This window comes from Ptychodera flava, chromosome 7 (assembly GCF_041260155.1).
Source record: "Ptychodera flava strain L36383 chromosome 7, AS_Pfla_20210202, whole genome shotgun sequence".
Classification (NCBI taxonomy): domain Eukaryota; kingdom Metazoa; phylum Hemichordata; class Enteropneusta; family Ptychoderidae; genus Ptychodera; species Ptychodera flava.
Genome location: NC_091934.1, coordinates 14,960,811 through 14,983,398, shown reverse-complemented (window position 1 = coordinate 14,983,398; position 22,588 = coordinate 14,960,811). Strand labels below are relative to the sequence as shown.

Below are 22,588 nucleotides of genomic sequence, written 5' to 3'. Positions count from 1 at the left end.
GAGTATTGGATATCATGACTGCAACATTAATGTATACCATCAAACGACCAACATTACGCCTCAAAACTTAACTATTATACTCAAAATTTAGGGTGTGACACGAAAATGTAGGTTACCTTCAGTAAGTACACTTTAATTATATTGAATGAAATGCAAGAAAACTTTCTGGCTAAATAAAAAGTAAAATATTACTTGAGTGAATGAATTTGTAAACATATACACTATCATGGTAAAATCATTCTTATGAACATTTTATTACATTCGTATGAAGGTGATGCTGACATACCAAACAACACCTCAGTCAATTCTATGGGAATGTGATTGAAATCTGACAAACAATTCATTGGAATAGTCCCTTAAAAGTACAATCCTAACATTATCATGAAATACATAAAACAGAAAAAATGCAATATTACTTGTTATGAGAGAGAGAGAGAGAGAGAGAGAGAGAGAGAGAGAGAGAGAGAGAGAGAGAGAGAGAGAGAGAGAGAGAGAGAGAGATGCAGACGTACATGGACGGACAGAGAAAGAAAAGAGACGAGAATTAGAGGGAAAAAGAATCAAAGAGATAGAGACTGTCTGAGACAGAATGAAGGGTAAATACAAGGAAAAAACAATGTATGAACTCTTTTCGTCCAAATTAGGCCTTTTTAAATCACACAAACTGTGAATACGATACATTTGTTTCTTGCAGATTTTTTTTCAAACAGTAGGATTTGAACGTGGCCAGCTAATAAACATCAACTGAGATTTTGCAAACATCGTAACAGAAATTTAACATTATACACTAAATTAACAAGTTGAATGACAATGGCGATTTGCCACCACACTGGTCATAAAATTGCGGGGTTTTTTTAACAAAAGTTAAATTAGTTAACGTCTGTCAATCAAATTTGCCACTCACCTTATTAAACTTTTCACAGAACTTTTTATTAAACGTAAACTTTTACTTATACTATGGCTACCACAAGTTGATCACAGGCATATTTGATGACATCATCGCTAATGATGAATAAGACAATATATTAAGTTTACTTTTTCTGAATATTGACTATTTAGAAGCCTAATGAGTGCTTTTAGATTAATATGTTGCACTGGGAACACCCAATTTGCCCGAACCAGAAGATTTGCTTTGAAACTGGACCGTTACAATTCAAATGTCATTTCTAGGTCGCTACCTTTGATCCACTCTTGGTAAATTTCATCGAACATTTCGTTTTGTGCCACGGTGAAAGTGTTCTTCCAGCCGCCGACAACTCCTTTTCTGACGAAGGGGGACCCCTCTTCGGCCTTTACACCAAAAACATTGGCGCAGTAGTTGCTTCTGAGGGCCATCTGATTGTTCTTCATGCTCTGAAAGCTGCAGTGGTCGCTGATCTTGTCCACAGCTCTGTCGGTCAGAGGGACGTTCAAGAAGTTAGCAATCTGGCGAACACAGGCTTTTAAGTCCTGGATCATATCTTCATATTTCAAGAACAGGACGTTATGATCGTGCCTCCTCTCCCACCAGGGAAGGACATGTTTGTGCCACTTTGTGCCGTCATAATGAACTCTTTGAGCTCCCCCCTTGATTTCCAAAAACTCAGGAAAGAATTCGCTGAAATCTTGGTAGGCTTTGGCTTGTGAAGGCTCATTAGCTGCTGCAAAATTTTGCTAACTGCACAATCTTCACAAAGTAATGAGATGAAATCGCTATGTCTTTGGGGTTACGCACTACGTAGATGACCTTTACCCTTTTCTCCTCGATGGCTCTTGGAAGGAATTCAGACCTCAGGTGGCTGGCGAACAATCTTGGCGACTGTAGCTGGTCGAGTGCAAATCCATCCGGTATGAGCAACTGTTTTTGGACCTGTCTCATTACGGGGTCCTCGTCGGCTGAAAGCTGGAACTCAATATATGGTACTGGAACGTCGCGAGGAGTGCTTGTAATGGCGTCTATGTCTCCACCATTCATGACTAGCGGTAGAATTTCTTTCATCCAAGTTGTCCCCGATTTTGCAAAGGTAAGGAGAAATATGTCGTCTGGCCGAACTTCAAAGTTCTTGATCTTGTCGATAGAAAGTTTGTATCCCGCGTTCGCTATTGTCACGGCGTCAACCATGCTGGCAAATTGAGTCAAAACTCGTCAAATACAAACGACAGACCTACAGATTTGTTGGGTGGAGTACTTTGCGGATCAATAATAAGGCTAGTGGTACAGAATAGTTATTATTCGATTCTTGGGTGGAGTGCCCCCTAGTGCCTTGTTATTAAGCTCACAATTCAAGAATTAAGACACTAACTTTGTCGCCCCTGAACAACTTACAAGTAGACAGTCAGTCAACATCAAACCGGCGTGTTGCCCACTCTCTGTGCGATTCCATCTTTTAAAGGGATGACGTATGTTAAGACCTCTAAGGTGTCCCTGACTTCAAAGGTGTCCTCATGCTTAATGTCCAGTAACATAGGGGGTCTAAACTCAACTCTGTCCAGTAGCTGTTTTGAAAATTGGAGCGTATGAATTCCTGTTACTAGAACCACGGGTATTAATATTACTCACGTCAGAGATATAACGGAACTGGTTTGAGTAATCAGGTGCAAGCCCATTCAAGATTTTAAAGGTCATTACAGCGATGAAATAATCGATTCGAAAGTCAATGGGCAGCCAATGAAGACGAGAGAAAAGTGTACGTGTTGAAACTGTAAGGTCAACAACCCTGGCCGCTCCCTTTTGTAGCCTGTAAATTCTTTGTAAATTGCTATTTGTGGTGTGTCCCTATACAGCACAGCAATAATCGAAAACAGAAAGAAAAGTGGCATTGTAAACTAAAATAAGGACACTATGAGGAGTTAAACGAAAGAACGCGGCCTTTGCAAGACTCCTTTTCTCATAGATAATTTTTTAGACAACTTATTTACATGATAAGGCCAAAGTAAGTAAATTCTTTGTTTTGCGTCCACTCAAAATCCTAAAAGGTACGCGGGTAAGCGGCTAAAAAACACACACAGAAAATTTAACACAAAATCTGTTTGCCTTTATTGGACAATTTTTCTCAGACCACATGAGTACTCCTGTCACAGTATGACACACTGTATGATCAATGTATACATTTTCATTATAACAAATGGATCAAAATAAACAGTCATTCTTTGACGTTTGCTTTTCTTTTATTAGTTTTAGATTTCTTTCTTGTGCATTCAAAGTGTCCACATGTCAATACCATTGCACAGCAACTTGACAGCCTCATCAAATTACTTTAATCTGGACAGTTTGAGGAATGGGTACACTATAACAGTATACAGTAGCGGTCTTTTGTCCTCAAGTTCTTGTGCGTTTTTTTCAAGTTTATTATAATGTCTATGCTCTGATGGATGTCATAGTTTGCTGAAAGGTGTCTGTTTTGAAAGAAAACACCAAGCAGAAATGGTAACTTGTAGCCTCTGCATTCAATTTTAGAAAGATGGGGCATCGGGGAGAAGAAGAAATTGGTGATATAATTGACAAAAGTATTCCCTGTAGCTTCCTCGGGACCATCCGTAAAACCATCACCTTTCCTTTCCATTAAATAAAAGAGAGCATTTCTCAATTGTCAGTCTCCACACACAGACTCATCAGATCCAAATTTAGGTGGAAGCTTCACATCTATATTGTTATGTAGGTCATTTACCCCACACTCATCATGACCTGAGTTCAATTAGTCTAGAACATTCTCAAGGTCACTGCCCTTGATGACCTCACAACCTTGAATTCAATTAGTCATGTTTGGAATGTTCTGGAAAGTTGATTAGTTGTGTAAGGGAGATAATTTTAGAACAGTAATTAGCATGTCAATAAAAGTTCTAGATTGTTCTTATATGCCTTTATAAAAGGGACGCGCTCAGCTTCCAGTCAGACTTTTGGGATCGTGTCTCTTGTGTGTTACTAAACTCCAGCAGTAGTCATTCTCAAGACTTTTCAAGACCTTCACTGCCAACGCTGGATTTATACTGTGGACTTTGTGCAGCTTCAAGCCTGCAAGCCAAAGGACTGTTCATTCATCCAACTGACTGTTACAACTCTGAGACTGGAGCTTTGCCGTCCCAGCTGAGATAGTAGTCTGTACACTTTTAAAGCTTGTACTCTATCCCTGACTTAGCAATTAGTTTTATTTTCGTAATAAATTTTGTTTAAACGTTAACTGCTGAGTTCACCCTTTTGTTCGTTTTCTCTGCACGTAACAAAATTGGGGGCTCGTCCGGGAGACGAATATTTTGAGCCGTTTGACAACATTTTGACAGCCTTTTCAAAACTACTATATACTGTGAACTCAGCGAAATTTAATCATGGCGGAATTTAAGCCAGACGAATTTATGGATGACCTTGATCAGGACACATTTAATTCCCTCAGAAAAGACAACCTCATAGCACTGGCAAATTTCCTTAAAGTAGATGTCAAAAGATCTATGCGCAAGCGAGAAATTCAATTCAAGATTGCAAAACATTTAGTTAATTCTGGCCATTTTGAAGAGTCTGCCTTAAAAGATTATGAGCCTGAGTCTTCCTTCGAACTCAAAAAATTAGAATTAGAAATTCAGGCAGATTTGGAGCTTAAAAAATTGGCATTAGAAAAAGAAAAAATACAAATGCAATTACAAATGAAAGAAAAAGAATTGCAAATGGAAGAAAGACAGAAAGAAAAAGAAAGGCAGGAAAGATTAGAAATGGAAGAAAGACAGAAAGAGAGGGAATTGGAAATGAAAGAAAAAGAATTGCAAATGGAAGAAAGACAAAGGGAGAAAGAAAGAGAGGAAAAAGAAAAGGAAAGAGAATTAGCAGAACACCGACTGCAGTTAGAAATGAGACGTTTAGAGCTTGGAAAGTCAGGAAAATTCTTCCCTTCAGACAATTTTGACATCACTAAGCATTTCAAGTTAGTTCCCCCTTTCCAAGAAAAGGATGTTGATAAATATTTTCTCCATTTTGAGAAAATTGCTCAGAGTCTGAATTGGCCTAAGGATCCTGGTCTATGCTTTTGCAGAGTGCTTTGGTGGGTAAAGCCAGAGAAATTTACATTCAGTTGTCAGTAGAGCAGGCTTCAGATTATGATTCTGTGAGGAATAATTCTCAAGGGTTATGAGTTGGTGCCTGAAGCTTACCGTCAGAAATTTAGGGATTGTGAGAAGGTGAAAGATCAAACTTACGTTGAATTGCTCGAACAAAAGAACAACTGTTTGATCGTTGGTGTTCTTCGGAAAAGGTCAGTCAGAATTATGACAAATTACGACAACTTGTTTTGATTGAGGAATTTAAAGGTGCATCCGGAGTGACATCAAGACGTTTATCAATGAACAAAAGGCAGATACATTAGAGGTTGCTGCACGTTTGGCCGATGATTATTCATTGACCCACAAATCTTCATTTCTCAGCAAACCATCCCAGTCCTTTTCCTACAGAAACAATGCAGGTAAATTTAACTCCTCCTTTTCATCCAAGAATTTTTCAAAGGAGAGTAGAAAATCAAATGACAACAGTTCACAGAGTTCAAGTAACACTCCCACATCATCAGATCCAAAGTCTCAATCTCCTTCTGACAAACAGTTCGGTACACTTTCTTGTAATTATTGTAAGAAAGACGGCCATTTAATGTCAGAGTGTTTCAAATTGAAAAGAAAACGTGAAGGTCAAAGTGGTCAAAGTGGATCTAAGCCCACCGGCTTTATTTCTTCATCAACTCAATTAGAGTCTAATAATGTGTGCAACACACTTTCTGAGGTTAAACCCCTCTCATCCCCAATAAATGAGGTCAAGGTCAATTCTTCTCAAGATAGCATTATGGGTATTTTCGAACCATTCATTCATGATGGTTTTATATCACTTTCTAGTGATTTCTCTTCCGCTACCCCTGTCAAAATTTTAAGAGATACCGGGCTTCCCAGTCTCTTTTGTTGGCAGATACCCTGCCGTTTTCTGAAAAGTCATTTTCAGGTTCTAAAGTTCTCATTAAGGGGGTAGATTGTAATGACTACATACTGTTCCTCTCCATAATGTCTATTTGTCTTCGGACTTTGTTTCTGGACCTGTGACTTTAGGTATTAGGCCTTTTTTGCCTTTTGAAGGGATTCACCTTCTTCTTGGAAACGACCTTGCTGGGGACAAGGTCATTACTAATCCACTTGTGACTGATAATCCTAGTTTAGATCAAAATCCAGAGCCAATAGAGGAAGACATTCCCGGCCTTTTCCCATCATGTGCCATTACTCGAGCCATGTCAAAGAAAACTTCTGAGAATCAAAATACTCTCAAAAATAATGTCACAGATGTTGACTTAAATGACACCTTTCTCAGTCAGGTGTTTGACACGGAGCATTCCGTTATCCCTCGTGGATTTGAAACTTCCAGTAAAACTTCTGCTGACCAAAGTCAGACATTTTCTAGATCAAATCTCATTGCAGAACAACACAAAGACCCAGATATTTTGTGTTTGTTTGACAGGGTAGATGATGAAGATAAAACTTCAGATAGCTCTGTTTCCTATTATACAAAATCTGGTATTCTCATGCGTAAATGGAGACCTCCAGATGTCTTGGTTGATGACGACTGGGCTATAAAACATCAAATTGTGGTTCCAAAGCCCTATCGTGCTGAAATATTGCGCCTGGCCCTTGAAACGCCCTGGGCTGGTCATTTGGGAGTAAGGAAAACTTATCATAAAATTCTCAGTCACTTTTATTGGCCTAATCTCAGGCAGGATGTAACACATTTCTGTAAAACTTGTCACACATGTCAGATGGTAGGAAAGCCGAATCAGACCATTCCAAAGGCCCCTTTACAGCCAATTCCTGCATTTCAAGAACCATTTAGTAGGATACTAATAGACTGTGTTGGGCCCCTACCAAAAACAAGGTCAGGAAATGAGTACATGCTGACAATAATGTGTACATCAACTCGGTTCCCAGAAGCCATACCACTGAGAAATATAAAGACAAAGACTATAGTGAGAGCTTTAGTCAAATTTTTCACTTTATTTGGCCTCCCTAAATGTGTCCAGTCCGATCAAGGCTCCAACTTTATGTCTGGTATTTTTCAACAAGTAATGGATCAGCTAGGCATTAAACAGTATAGGTCATCCGCCTATCATCCAGAAAGTCAGGGTGCTCTTGAGCGATTTCATCAAACTTTGAAAAACATGATTAGGACCTATTGTTTTGACACAGAGAAGCAGTGGGATGAAGGAATTCATTTTCTGCTCTTTGCTGTTAGAGACTCAATTCAGGAGTCTCTGGTTTTAGCCCATTTGAGCTCGTATTTGGACATACAGTCCGTGGCCCACTTAAGCTCGTTAAAGAGAAATTCCTATCAGACGATGATGATTGTCTGAATATTTTGCAATATGTGTCAGATTTTCGTACAAAACTCTCTAAAGCATGTGAATTAGCCAGAGAAAATCTTGAGTCATCTCAGCAGTCAATGAAAATCAAATATGATAAAAGCACCTCAAAACGGAAGTTTGAACCAGGTCAAAAAGTTCTTGTCCTACTTCCAATTCCTGGCAAACCACTCCATGCTCGTTACTTTGGGCCATACCTAATTGATAAGAAATTGAGTGATTTAAATTACATCATAATAACACCTGACAGGCGAAACAAAAACAGCTATGTCACATAAATATGCTTAAGCCATATTTGGATAGGGATAATCCTACTATAATCAGCCTGTCAGTGCAGTCAGTTCAAACCATTATGAAGATAGTGATACTGAAACTGACTTGAGTGAAAATACTCTAAACTCAAAGCTGGGCTCGGTCAAGCTTCAGAACTCAGAAATCCTGGAGAAGCTGGAGTCTACAAAGTTGGCACACCTCCAGCCAGAACAACAACAACAGGTGAAAGAACTGCTCCACGAATATAAACACCTGTTTCAAGATGTTCCAACGAGGACAAACGTCATCTATCACGACGTTGATGTTGGGGACAGTAAGCCTGTAAAACAACATCCATACAGACTGAATCCAACAAAAGCGAAATATCTCCAGGAAGAAGTCAAATACCTGCTGGACAATGACTTTATTGAACCCAGTAAAAGTAACTGGAGTTCGCCGTGCATACTTGTTCCCAATCAGACCACAGTTATCGTATGTGCACGGACTTTAGGAAGGTCAACGCTTTAACAAAGACAGACACTTCCCAATCCCGAGGATTGATGACTGCATCGACCGAGTGGGAAAAGCCAAGTACGTGACGAAATTTGACCTACTGAAGGGATTTTGGCAAGTCCCTCTGACGGATCGTGCTCGTGAAATATCCGCCTTTGTTACACCAGACGGATTGTTCCAGTACAAGGTGATGCCATTTGGAATGAAGAACTCTCCGGCAACGTTCCAACGGATGATCAACGACGTCATATCCGGGCTAGACGGGTGTGCAGCCTACGTTGACGACGTCGTTCTGTATAGTGACACCTGGGAGGAACACATCAAGCTCATGCGGAAGTTCTTTGAGAGACTGAGCAAAGCAATGTTGACTGTCAACCTTGCCAAATCTGAGTTTGGTTGGGCAAGGGTAACTTACCTCGGACATACTGTAGGACAGGGTGAGGTAAAACCTGTTGATGCCAAATCAGTGCCATTTCAAGTTTTCCCATACCAAACTGCAAACGACAACTGATGCGCTTTCTCGGTATGGCTGGTTACTACAGAAAATTCTGTCCAAATTTCTCCACAATTACTGAGCCTTTGACTAACTTACTAAAAAGAAAGTAAAGTTTGTTTGGTCAGAGCAATGCCAACAGGCATTTGATACACTTAAAGCCATACTGCAAAGTGCCCCAGTGTTGTCTGCACCAGATTTCACTTTGCCATTCAAATTAGCTGTAGATGCTAGTGATACGGCTGCTGGTGCTGTTTTATTGCAAGAGGATAGTCATGGTATAGATCATCCTGTTTGCTATTTTTCACGCAAATTTAACAAATCCCAGAGAAACTACTCTACAATTGAAAAGAGTGTTTATCTTTGATATTAGCTTTACAGCATTTTGAAGTTATGTTACTTCTTCAAATCAGCCAATAGTGGTTTATATTGATCACAACCCTCTTGTTTTTCTGCAGAAATTTAAAGGCAAAAATCAGAGATTGCTAAGATGGAGTTTAATGTTACAGGAGTTTAATCTTGACATTAGACATATCAAAGGCAGAGACAATTTAATTGCAGACTGTCTCTCTCGTATTTAGAAATTATTGTTGTTCACTTTCAAGAAATTTTATTGTTGTTCACTTTCAAGAAATTTTACTTTAGAGTAAAACAAAATTTGAGTACTTAAATCCTTTTCAAGATTACATTTGTAAAAGAAAGATTTTTCTTTGAAAAATTTTCTTTTTTTGAAGAGGGGGTGTGTTATGTAGGTCATTTACCCCACACTCATCATGACCTGAGTTCAATTAGTCTAGAACATTCTCAAGGTCACTGCCCTTGATGACCTCACAACCTTGAATTCAATTAGTCATGTTTGGAATGTTCTGGAAAGTTGATTAGTTGTGTAAGGGAGATAATTTTAGAACAGTAATTAGCATGTCAATAAAAGTTCTAGATTGTTCTTATATGCCTTTATAAAAGGGACGCGCTCAGCTTCCAGTCAGACTTTTGGGATCGTGTCTCGTGTGTGTTACTAAACTCCAGCAGTAGTCATTCTCAAGACTTTTCAAGACCTTCACTGCCAACGCTGGATTTATACTGTTGACTTTATGCAGCTTCAAGCCTGCAAGCCAAAGGACTGTTCATTCATCCGACAGACTGTTACAACTCTGAGACTGGAGCTTTGCCGTCCCAGCTGAGATAAGTAGTCTGTACACTTTTAAAGCTTATCCCTGACTTAGCAATTAGTTTTATTTTCGTAATAAATTTTTGTTTAAACGTAAACTGCTGAGTTCACCCTTTTGTTCGTTTTCTCTGCACGTAACACAATATGAATACTTTGCATTTTCAAAGTACCACACTCCAGATTGATTGAAAAGATGAAGTATCATGGCATAAATGGAAATATTCTACAGTGAGTCAAAGCATAATTGACAAATACAAAACAGCGAGTAGTCATAAATGGAGCATCATCTGAATGGAGAATACGTCACAAGTGGTGTCCCAAAGGGTTCAGTTCTTGGACCAGTACTCTTTCTAATCTACATCAATCATGCTGGCGGTGAAATTAGTTCTGAACTCAAAAAATTACTGATAATATCAAGACATATCATCCCTTGCGAAATTGTAGTGATCCTTAAATTCTACAAGCTGATTTTTGAACAAGCTACAAAAAATGAGTGAACACTGGCGGACGCATATTGGCTACAACAACCCCTTCAATGAATACTCAATGAACAATATTTCACTGGGACGTACAACTGAAGAAAATGACTTGGGCGATCTACTTCATTTACCTTAAAACCTTCAAGCAAATGTGATAAGTTTGCAAAAAAGCAAACAGAATGTTGATCTCATCAAACGATCATTGTCGATCAAATAAAAAAAATGTCATTCTTCGTCTTTACAAGCAACTTGTGAGACCACAGCTCGAACATGCAGTACAAGCTTGGTCACCATGGCTACAAAAGGACATACAAATCTTAGCATGGCAAATAATACCTAAACTTCAACACTACAATTATCAAAATAGACTCAAACAGCTTGGTTTAATAACACTTGAACAAAGAAGAATTCGCGGCGACATGATTCAACTCTAGAGTTATAAAAGGCCATGACCACTGTAACCTCTCACTTGAGTTAGCAGCCGACTCGAGAACTTGAGGACACTGTCCCAAACTTCATAAACTAACCGTTCGACTTAACACAAGAAAGTAATTTTTCAGCAAGAGTTGTGGACACCCCGAATAAATTGCCAGTCGATGTCATTAATGCAGAAAGCGTGACCTCCTTCAAGAGCAGCTGCGACCGCCTACTACAAGTTTGAACTTTCACAGAGGGATTCTAATATACTTTCCCATACCCAAACTGTACGTAAAAGCCTTTCGTTTACAGTACTGATCACTGGTTTATTTTTGTTGCAAGTTAAAATGGACGAACTAACCAATTTGTGGCAAACCTAAAAGACCAATTAACTTGGATAGGCCTCAACACTTTCCGATTTTTCCATCTGCCATACTCTCTGAGTCCGTGGTACCCAAGTCCAATCGGCCGACTGAATCTCTCTCTGTTCAAGTCCCGTTTACTCGCAATGACCATGTCTTCAAGTTGCCATGCAAAGGTCTCCTGTTTTTTAACTTCGATTATTTCCCTGCTTTCATCCATTTTTTATCTTGACGACAAAGCCACAACAGGCAAAGCCACAACAGACAGCGAGAACGTGAGGCCCCGGCGTGAGGCTGAGAGTATCGACAGGGGTAAATATGTAGAGAGTACTGTTTTACGTCACCACATGGAATCTGATTGCCGTAAAGGAGTGTTTCGTCGCAAAGTTAAAAACCACGACTTGTTTTTGCGACAAAATAGCGCCACCAACGGCGAAATTTTGAAAGGAAAGTTTGTGTTTTTTTTCCGAAAAATCTCCAAAAACCTAGGCGCGCGCGGACGCAAAACAAAGAATTTACTTACTTTGGCCTTATCCAAACTTAGAGTACAGTCAATCTCAATACCGAGAAGGTTGTGACTGAAAACATTTGAAATCTCACAGTTGTTTACACTGATTGTCACATTCGATTCTTTTAAATTGTTGATCTTTGGGTTTGACGTAGACTCTCCACAGTCACTGTGCCTTGTTTTGTGTGCGCCCACGACGGGCCTGCATTCAAAAGCTACGCTGTGCAGCTGTGAGTACGCGCTGCCAGACACAGCGACTGTCCGTTTTTGCAAGGGTATGAATATTCATAAGGGTAGTGACCTCAAAAGAAACACCTATCTTACTGGGCGGAGACAATATATACTAGTAGCCGGTAGACCTATATACGTGGTATGTTTTTATTTTTCATTTTTCATTTTATTTGGCTATGCTACTTGTCATTTTTGTTTTGATTAACGGATGTCTGGAGTTCTATAAAATACCCGGATCAGGCAGAAATCCGACCGGTCGCTTGCAAGAACGTCCAGACCCTTGGATTCGCGTCGCGTCTCTGAAGGGCGCGTGTGTTCCAACAGGGTAGAACGCGAATCGCAGGGTCTCTGCCAGATTAGGTTTGACGCTACAATCATACTCTTTGTCTTTGTGGTATTGATAGATATCACATGGTTTACTCACGAAGAGATAGGTAGCACATCGTCCTGAATTTTTTTTTCAACTTCATCAATACCATCCCCAGATACACATAAAGTTTGATCATCAGCAAACATGTCTAAGTTACACATATTTAGACACAAAGGTAGGTCGTTTATGAAAATCTGAAGTTATATCTAAAAATACACACGATAAGATCTCTGAAAAGTTTTTAAGGGGGCACTAGTGTTCTGAAAAAACATATCGTAAAACTGAGAGAAAGATTTGAAGTAATATCGATGTTTTGAGTCACATTGTAGGATCTAAACCCTACCAAGCATGGGCCCCTGGTTATAACACTTTGGACACTCGTGTGCAGTTCAAAATTGCCTTTAATGTAACCCTCTACCAATGGAGTCTACACAGTCCTGTCTTAGCACTTGTTACACATGTTACATGGTACTTACGATGCACACAGTACACATACAAAAGGTACACACGGTTCTGTGAGAAAGAACGGAAGAGCAAATATGACAAATTAAATTCAAACAAATGAATGAAAAATACATAGCAAATATTACTATCATTTCGTTTATATTAATCATTAAATCCTTTGCAAGTCTGAAAGTAGACACAAACCTAAGTTTGAAATAATTGAGAGAGTTCACTGCCACTTAGACTGTGCAAATATTCTGTCTTCACGTCCAAGTTGACGGGACACGGACGAATAATTCACTGCTACTGTCTCGCAGATGAGCGAAATGCCAATATTGAAGTAAAAATTCTTACCTCAGATGGTGACGCTTTCAAGGGCACTTGTGCATGAGAATGAACCGAAAGAGAGCAAGCAAAAGTCGCTCTTGCTCTTCTACAATATTGACAGCAACTATCACGAACGGGTACAGCGAAATAAAAAAGTGAATTTGCCAACGTGCAGAGCATTTAAATAGTCTCTGACCAGCTGTGTACATGTGCACCTGTACACAGGTGTGCAGCTAATATGTAAACGCGGGACTTGCACCTATTCACCAGCCCCAAAAAGCGTACCATCCAAGTAGCTGTTTTACATTTCCGAGCAAGTCCTAAAGCAAACCATAAGAAATGTTAGGTTCTCAATAAAATGTGTTTGAACACAAATGTCCTTGAAACAATTTCAATTGCCTTTGTAGAAATTAATTAACACTATTTTATCACGTCAAGTTAATTTAATATTTCAAATTATACCACTCCAGGTCATGTGACCTATTGTTCTTGACATCCATTTACCCCTGAAAACACGACTGACACCTATTGTTCTTATGCAAAATAAGTAATCAGTCATACTTGTATTCATATGTAAATAAGTAATCACCACACTTTAATGAAAGAAAATCATTATCATATCGATAAAAGTGTAGTGATTACTTATTTAAATATGAAAAAATGACTGATTACTAATTTGCAAGACAACAATAGGTCAAGTCGAAATGTCTAAAGCATTCACACACATTCAATAACAAAATGAAGACAATTTGTTCAACTTATATGTTATAGCATCACATTTTATAATTCAATTTTAACTTTCTTTGGACCATGCTCAATGTAAGCAACATGATTTGTCGATGAAGACTGTCCATCTTTAGATTCGGCGTCTTCTTGGGTTGGACCAACCTTGTCTGTTACATCGTTTTGTCGCAACTTGAGAAACTGGTTTACTTACAGATTCCTCTTATTTAACACTAGATGGAGGTGGTAGTAATATATTCGACACATGTTTTTGTTGTGCAGTAGACATACATTTGAGGCGCGTAAACCGTCATCTGATCTGTGACCTGTTTGTTCTTTGATAAGCTGCTCATCGAATCCCTGATGGTACAGAGATGTTGCCGCATTCGCCTGAAAGTATCAAACACAAGACATATGTGACAAATATCATGGAAATAAGTACAGCCTTTTTGTAACGTTTGTGGAATAGTCGAAAGAAATTCTGTGATACTGCCGCACACACAACAAATTGTTTTGGTCAATGAATTTAATTTTATAACTTACAGAATTCGTTTTGTGTATAAATATTTTAGTAAAAGAATAAATTACCTTGCCAGAATATCCAGTGTGCTGGCAGTCTGGCCAAGCCATCTTACACATTTGCTTTGTTTAAAGACGTATATTTTCTGGCAGGAGAACTTGATTATCCCTTGGCAAGGGTCATCGATAGTACAATCCCGTCCGGTGTTATCATCGCCAAGTACTTTTTCTATAAGTTGAAGTACACATCGTGGATTTTATGCGCTCCATTGTAGCGGCTGCTCTTATAGGGCAGTTTACCCGTATAAAATCCACTTTGGTTGTTTTTACATGGCCGTCCATGGAAGTCTAGGAAGTCTCTTGGGTCATCAGATCAGACAAGCTGACAAGGTCCATCTTGACCAGTCGAAAACACGAAAATGGTATTGAAAGCCTGATGCATTCACGAGGCAATCACATGCATCTACAGATTGAATTCCTTCTCGCTAGCAAATAGCCAACAAGATAGAGTGAGGCAAGCCATTTTATTTAACCAATCAGACTAAAACAGTTGCCTTCTACACAGGTGCATTATACCACTCTGTAGCCCTTATTCAAATGCAGATTTGCAGTTGACCAGAGTCCTTGTCCTACTTGTCTGGGATAGGTCATTCTCCCAAACTCGCATGCCAGGTGCATAATGACCTCTGTGAACCTTTCGACGTACAATGGGTCACTCCATTCCATTGTGGGTGTTCAAATCAAAAGTAGACGATTTATTGACAGTAATTTTCAAATTTTAGAGAAGATTGGCCTGTTTTTCGTTGTATAAGTCGTTAATCGCACCTCGTAGGTGAGCTGTTACAGTTGTAATCACCACACTTATGGTCAAGAACTTGTAAACATCACTAGGCCTTCGGCCTCGTGATGTTTACAAGTTCCTGACCATAAGTGTGGTGATTACAACTGTAACAGCACACCTACTCGTGCAATTTACTATACTTATTGAATAACTCACTGTGTAGCTTGAGATTACATTGTTTTCTATTGCATAATGACTGTTTCTATTGCATAATGACTGCTTCTAACAAGCAAAGCTTGCGCACATCTCTACGCAGCCTTCCCGTTGCAGTTTTCAACAGAACTTGACGGACGTTACCATAGCAATCTTGAAAGGTTTGTTCCACGAGTCCTTTTGGCCACCTTCCTCTTGGAATATTGTCATCTACGATGATAACAAGATCCCAAACAGTTAGATTTGGCGGAGGTTTAAACCATTTTTGTCGTTGCTGTAATGTTGGCAAATACTCGCGGGTCCATCTTTTCCAGAAAGAGTCTGCCATTTGCTGAGCCTGCCTTCTTCTGTCGCTTAAGTTCTTACGTCAAGTCTAAATTATGCCACCATTGATTTATTTTATTTAATACTTCAAGTCGGATATAAACATAACGGAACAGAATCAACCAGGGCTGGGGCTAGTTTTTTCAAGAATATACCTCCAATATACATGGACGATTTGAAGTCAAAGTATGTGCTGATGTTTAACCCTTCAAACAGCACAACATCATAGCTTGGAACAGAAATAACAAGGTTAATTGACTGTGTTTTTCCCAAACATGCATTTCTCATAGAATGATGCTTGACAGCTGATAAGTACAACTTCGAAGTCAAAGCTAAAACTAATATTAACTAATTGAATTTAGATGTAACATTAAAGATTAAGGTTACCTGTACAACAAAAGCATTTGCTTCAATGAGACAAACATATTTGGATAGAATACTGAAGCATACTAAGGTAATCATCGAGTAATAATCAAACACTTTTGAGGTCACAGGCACGCTTTTGGAGTCAAGGATATTCCTTATTGTTACTCGTACATTCAGGTAATCTGGAATACTTTTGAAGTCAAACATTCCCTCAATCACGTAAAGGTATTTTTATATTTCAGTTTGAGCATTTAATTACCAGCATATACCTTTGAGGGCATTGGACACTTTTGGAGTCATGTGTATTCTTTTCAATACAACACCAAATGTTAGGCAAAGCAGTGGAAGTGCACGATAAATCTACAACTAACAAATACTTGAAATCAAACCAATCCCTCCAAGTGCATATGGGTAGCTGGATATAGCAGTTGGATCATATAACCATGGACATTGTCCGGCACACTTTGAGGTCACGTGGATACTTCTGGGGTCGAATATATAACTACATACCAAATGCTGGACAAAGTGAACGAGTGTATGCTGGTCCTTTAGTAAATGATACTTTCCAGGTCACCAGGCATATTTTTATGTCAAACACATTCATTCACTTACGTTAAAGTAGTTTTATAAGGCAGTTGTAGTATTTATTTATCAACATTATCTGGGGACACTTTTGAGGTCACGTGGACACTTCTGGAATCAAAAACTTTTGTTCAAATCAATACTAAATGTTAGACAAAACTGTGGAAGTGTACCATAATCCTATTAGTAACTGATACTTTACAGACGTCCTTGCACATTTTTGAAGCCAAATTAATCCCTTCATTTAAGTAAAAATAGTTGAATATATCAGTAGAAGGCTTAGCATATAATCATTAGAATTATCCATGTAGTAGATCAATCAATCAAACAATTCCATCAATGTTGTACTTATTCAAATACACAGTATTCTTGGAAATCTGATAAAATCCACTGATAAGCCATGTACATGAACTTCCAGTATAACTTCATGTTAGCATAACTTTTGTACCTTAGAAGCCTGATCAAGTTCACTCGATTCACTTTTGACACGCAGCTTTGATACATAGCCTAATTACATATATTCATTAACTATGTGACTGTTTTGACATATGGATCGACTAATTATAGAGTTTGAGTTCAATTAATACGCAAATGAGCTAGTAATTAGTACGCCAATCAGTCATTATATACATATATATATATATATATATATATATATATATATATATATATATATATATATATATATATATATATATATATATATATATATATATAATATAACCTTGAACTAATCTGAGAAAAAGAAACGACATTGTCATCAAATCGGCCGGTCATCAATTGTTATTATGAATAAAAGCCACTACGTCTCAAAAGCAGAGAAAATTCTCAACAATTCAAAGCATTACAAGCAGCTCCGCTCAGACCCAACTAACAGAATAAACTAAATCATTAGAGTAGCAATCGAGGAAGAGTATAAAGAAGGCAACATATGCAAAGATATTAGGGATTATCTCATATGCACGAATTCAAATCCAGGAAAGTTCTATATGCTGCCAAAAATACACAAACCAGACATCCCATTCAGACCTATAGTTTCTACCATTAATCATCCCACTCAAAAAAATTCTGATTATATTGACTATTATCTACAACCACTAGTTTTCACAGGTCCCACCCACAAAAACAATAATCAGGTTCCTCAAACTCATTCTCCACAGCAACAACTTCACTTTTAATAACTCACACTTTCTACAGGTGTTCGGCACAGCGATGGGCCAAAAAATGGCCGCTAGCTATGCTAATATTTTTATTGGCGAACTACAAATGCAAATTTTACAAAAAGCACCACAAACACTACTTGATTGGGCCAGATTTATAAATGACATTAACTCCATCTGGGCACATGATAAATCCATAGTCTATGCATTCCATCAATTCATCAACACTATACACCCCACAATAAAATTTACCACGATTCTCTCAACTTCCGTCCCCTTTTTTGACATCTCGCAACACTTAGATAAAGAGGGTAACATAGAAACAGACTTGTACAAAAAACCAACAGACACTAATCAACATTTGGCATTTACATCATCACATCTTAGACACACAAAACTAGGCATACCTTATGGTTTAGCCATCCGGTTATGTAGAATATGCGCAAGGCATGACTGGCGAGACATCCGCTTAAATGAATTGACAACATCAAGCGGGGGTATCCGGAAGGCTTGGTTATCTGACCAAATAAATCGGGCCAAATCAGTTCCCAGAAACACCCTCCTACAATACAAAATAAAACCACACCAAACACGTATACCTTTTGTAGTTACCTTTAACCCACGGCACCAAAACATCAAACAGATCAGTAACACTCACTTCAATATATTACAAAAATCCCCCGTTATAAAAGTGCGATCGCGGAAACTCTTATCATAGCACACCGCCGAAGCAGAAACCTGCGAGATATACTAATTCACAGTGAACTACAACAGTCCGATGCACCAGCAGGTTTCTACAAAAGTGGCTCTACCAGGGACTGCAACAGCTGTAAACATTCGACAAATGCTACCAGTTTTCATAGCCACTCAAATAATACAGTTCACACCATTACACCAAACATTACATGCACGTCTAAAAACATAAAATTCTTATAACCTGCAACAGATGCAAAAAAACAGTACGTAGGAAAGACAAAAACAGAGTTCCGACTAAGATTCAATAACCATCTGTCCACCATCCGTCGTAACTCAAACATGCCAGTAGCGATCCATTTCAATTCAGATCAACACAGGAGTTGCAGGAGATTACATGTTCATTTGCGTGTCGTCATCGCATTCTAAATTTCAGATATTTTACAAGTTTCAACCAAAAGTAATGTCATCTTTACACGCATGTATAAGGGTTTATAAAATACTGTACAAAGATTTCCTTTTACGTTTGTGTGAAATTTGATATGCAGCTATTGTTGATTGTTATTGGTGTTTTAAAGAGTATAGGTCAATTATAATGCATGAATGTGTTGTCCATAATATTATCGAAACATCTTTTTACGATGCTTTTCCTGTTTTATTTACGTTTAATCGACGTTACCAATAAAGACACTTAATTTTTTACATATAAAACGTCCATTGCATACTTTCATTTCCTGTTGAAATTTCGTTTTTAGGGTCTATGCTTCAGATAGCTAATACAGTCCATTGTTTTGTACAAGGGAATTGTCTTTGAAAGGTCTAATGGGAAACATGCAAAGAGTATAGGCTCCAAGTATTCAAAGACAACACCTGTTTATTTCTTAAAGATGTTACGTATACACTTCATACAGTCAGGCATTAATCTTTCTTCGCTTGAATCCGTAAACGTACATTTCATGTCTGCAGCTACGGCGCGCCAAATGTTTCAAAAATATTTATCGATTCAGTGCAAAAATAAAGTGTTTTTCTCAATTGAAATAAAAATTCGGTCTCATTAGGAAGGAAATAAGTAAGAAAAGTATAATTAAAAAATAAAAGACAGAAATGCCATTTAATACTTCATTTTAACTTGAGAAAAAATCTTTTAAGCGTAATTAGGAAATAAACAATTTTCAACGATTTGAAAAAGTCATACATCCATACTTATCGACATACATACACGTATAATAGTTCGCGAAAAAGGTGCAATGAGTGCTGATTTTACAAAAAGAAAAAAGAAAAATATGTTATACAGTGATACGTCCAAAAAAAGTCACAAGAAAATCACTAAAAATCACTACTACCACTCGGAAAAAATAGTGCAAAAATAAAAACGTGAACCACATACAGAAAATAATTGTAAAAGAATCAGACAAAAAAAGCCATGCACACATAAAATTATTTATGTACTTCAGAAAATCAAAAAGCACTACGTCTCATAATAAACGTATTATAGATAATCAAAAATATAATATGAATCACCAGCCGCTTTGACAGTAAAGAGAGAAAATCAGAGAAAAATTCGGCAGTGATGGCTCTAGACAAAAGTGAATCTCATCTACCAAAAATAAAATAAAATAAAATAAAACGAAAAAAATAAAAAATGCCATGAACAGAGATAACAAAAAAAACCGCGTAGGCCTATGGAAAGAAAAAATAAATGAGGACTCGCCACAGCAAAAAAAAAAAAAAAAAAAAAAAAAAAACAAGAAAAGAAAAAAACAAAAAAAAAAACAAGCACTCGCCACAGAAAAAAAACAAGCCCGAACTTACAATTATTTTATTCAAAAAGTCATGGTTCACGTTTCCTTCGATCGATGAATCCCCAACAGCGGGGAATCCGATCACCACATACTCCAATGTTTGACGAAATATTAATCGAGCATTTCAGTGATAACGTGACATCTTGAAACCTAGCTCTGTTTGGCTGGGCCCTGCTCTACTTGAAACCATACTTGATGAAATGAAGTGGGCAATATCACCTAAAGAACGTCGAAGTTAACAGTGAATAGTTCCAGAGAGTCAAGTTAACTGAGCCAATTTCAGGCTGTCCACAGGTCAGATCACGAGCGAGACGAGAACATATCGATACCTTAGGCGCGCGCGCGGTATGGCAGGGAGCTCACTGCAGGCCTTCCACCGAGCCGCACTGATCATCGCCTTTTGCCCTACATGATTTCTACACAGTTTTATACGTGTGATTCGAAACATCGGGTTCAAATACCATGATAATAAACCACCTCGTTGTTTGCTAATTCCTCGTCTATCCTCAAATATCACCTAAATCATGATGAAGAGTTTTGAAGAAATCTGCCGCGTGTTGAGAGAACGTCCATCATTTTCCGTGTTCGACAAGACGACCGACGCAACTGTACAAGCCTTAGGGGTGGACCATTTGATATCCTGGGGGGGCTTGGAAGATTGGTGGAGAGCCATTATTTTTTTCCCCACCTGCTTCACCATGAATTATTTTTTTTCTACAGGGCATATGCTGGCAACTTTTTTTTTTCATTTTCCTTCTTCGAGATATATATTTTTTTTACCAAATTTCGGTGCAATGTTTGTTTGCTTGGTTTTTCACACCCAGTAACAAGATGCAGTTCTATCGCACACAGACTATATTCAAGAAACTAAATAAAGATATGTAAATACATGTAAATTTTTGATGCACTTTACAAAAAGATCAGTTTATAGGTCTTATTTATACCATGGGTAACACACTGAAAATACAAATCAAACAACCTGATTACTGAGTTTTACATTAAGCATTAACAAACTTACAATGAAAACTTTTCTGAGAACATCACTGGTGTCATCAGAAGAGATGATGGTATCCTACATCAGGGCTGTAAATGTTTTTCAGAATAGAAGGGTACTAGTGAAAGAACAGGTTGGTAGAGCCTTGTGCGGAGCGAAGCGGAGCAAGGCGTGCGCGCAAGCGCACGCGGGGGGAGGCGTGTCCCCCCTCCTGAAGCTGAAGCTTTTCTAATTATTCATCTTCAATTGGTGGCCTGTGGTGGCACTTTTGAGGGCAATTTACTGTCAAGTTTATTATAACTGAAGTATCAAAAGTAACATGAAATTGAATCTTTTGAAATAAATTATGAAATACAAACAGAAATATTTCAGAGTTTATATGTTTATTGATACACCAGGTTATTATTATTTGCATACAAATTCTGTTGAATTACAACCTGCTTAATAAAGATCATAATCTGAAAATCTTCCTCGATGAGACCACTTCATACGAGTTCTTGTTTTCAGTTGCTGAAAGCTACAGTGATAGTAGCTGTAACTTTTGACAATTTTTCAGTGTTTTTGTTTGTGTATTTATTTAAGTTCCTCGTTTAATAAATTCTAAGTTATTGTTCCTCAAGCTTGAAATGGTTTATGCTTTATAAAACTCCAGAGCTACTGCTTGATTTTTATTGATGCTGTAGTGTGCATCGAACAATTGCCAAGATTTTTTTTTTCCGAGTCGCAATGGTCCATAATTGTTTTTCCATCAGCCACTTAAAGCCATATTTTTTTTTCGAGCAACTCCACCTGGCATCTTTTTTTTCCCCAAATCTTCCAAGCCCCCCCCCCTCAGAATATCAAATGGCCCACCCCTTACGACTACGAGTATGACGAGAGAGTGTCCGGCCTTCGCAATGCCAGACACTCTCACTATACTCGCAGGGCTAGACTGGCACATACACGACATGTCGATCCCCATTGCAGAAATCTTTATATCCACACAGTCCAATATATGGAGCTACGATATTTGTGCAGTAGCCTTACCCCTGCGTACCGTGCTGTGTGTTTCGGGCGTTACACACAGCACGGTACGCAGAGCTACAGTAGTCTATACATAGCTCTGGGTGGCAGGGCAGGGCTGTGAGTTACCGGCGTTATACGGCCTGGCCGTATCCTGTAACTCACAGCCCGGCCTAGCTGCAGTACAGTAGCTCGAGGTTTTGCCTGGGTATTTGGGTCATCCGACCCAAATACCCAGGCAAAACCCAAATACGCAGGCAAAACCTCGAGCTACTGTACTGCAGCTAAGCCCGGCCCTGCCACCCAGAGCTACAGTATACAGAGATATAGCGGCTGCTTGATCAGTGTTTGTCAAGTCGGGCGAGTTCGCGTTCTACATGTACTAGTGAAAACGTTGCCTCGAATTTAAATGGAGTGTTTCAGCCCGAGTATTTTTGCCTTTGCCACACTCCGTTCAGAGGCTAAACCCACAGGATACGTGTGTGGTTCGATACATAGCGGCCGCTGGTAGCTCTGCAT

The 22,588-nt window shown here is 38.5% G+C and overlaps 1 pseudogene; it reads right to left on the bottom strand.

The window, feature by feature from the left end:
- Positions 1 to 237: 237 nt before the first annotated feature.
- On the bottom strand, positions 238 to 2,338 carry LOC139136131 (sulfotransferase 1A1-like; annotated as a pseudogene).
- Positions 2,339 to 22,588: the final 20,250 nt, after the last annotated feature.